At 47.8% G+C, this 1,083-nt stretch overlaps 1 non-coding gene across 1 annotated transcript; it reads right to left on the bottom strand.

The window, feature by feature from the left end:
* Positions 1–381: 381 nt before the first annotated feature.
* TRNAK-CUU (transfer RNA lysine (anticodon CUU)) lies at positions 382–454 on the bottom strand. The gene has a single exon. It is a non-coding gene; the product is annotated as a tRNA-Lys (tRNA).
* Positions 455–1,083: the final 629 nt, after the last annotated feature.

Here is a 1,083-nt window from a genome sequence, read left to right on the forward strand (position 1 = left end):
TAAATGCATGTTTTACTTGTGGATTTTCTGCCCCTAATGCAATTCTATGGGGACAATCTGCAAGAGAAGCCGACACGTGGCGGATTTTAGACAGAAAAATAGAAGCTTTTGCTGGATCTGACGCTGCAGTTTTTTTGCACGACTAAAATATGCAAAAACTCATTGTGAGAATGTAACCTACGAGGGTCAGACTGCAGGGCGTGGCGTCATCTATGATGGAGGCAGCGGCGGGTCGGTGTCGACTGTCTAACATGACGTAAAATGTTCAACACGTATTGAAAAGGGTTAAAAAAAAAAAAAGGCGAAGGTTCCAGAATTTAGGGGAAAAGTTTGGAGGATCCATGTGTGTCCTCAGTGAGGCAAAAAAAAAAAAAAACATTGCGCCCAACGTGGGGCTCGAACCCACGACCCTGAGATTAAGAGTCTCATGCTCTACCGACTGAGCTAGCCGGGCTGGCTGCTTCATGGCCCGGACTATGTTTACATCTGCGTAGTCACCCCACCTCCCCTCCCCCTCGCTGCCATCCGCAGGGACTCAAGTTACACCACATTCCACATATGGGGGTGGAGCACGGATCGGCCTTTTAGTCATACAGTCATTATTGGTAACACCCGTATAATGCCTTTTATTGTGAGCCAGGGCTTGTACAGAGGAAATGATAATGACATGACAGAGAAGACGGTGATCCCTTTAAAAATTTACAGAGGCCTATTAACACATATGGGCCTGGGCTGACTGCGTTGTTCATAGCAACCAATCACAGCACAGCTTTCATTTTTCAAGAGCAGAATATGAAATGAAAGCTGATATCTGATTGGTTGCTATGGGCAACAAAGAAAGTGCTTCTCCCAGACAGTTTAGGCCTGTTTCACACTTACATTTTTTCTGGCCGTTGAAATCCGCTAAAAATGGCGGAAAACGGATCCGCCTGGGTACGGATAAACGTGTGGAACCGGACCGCTACGGTTCACAGATCCGCGGTAGGATGAAATTTAAAGGAGCCGGGACGTCATCGCGATGGAGGCAGGCGAGGAGATCGCGTGATGGAGGACGTCATCGCGATGGAGGCAGGCGAGGAGATC

Source organism: Dendrobates tinctorius, unplaced genomic scaffold (genome assembly GCF_039654945.1).
Source record: "Dendrobates tinctorius isolate UK_male_01 unplaced genomic scaffold, ASM3965494v1 ptg000158l, whole genome shotgun sequence".
NCBI lineage: Eukaryota > Metazoa > Chordata > Amphibia > Anura > Dendrobatidae > Dendrobates > Dendrobates tinctorius.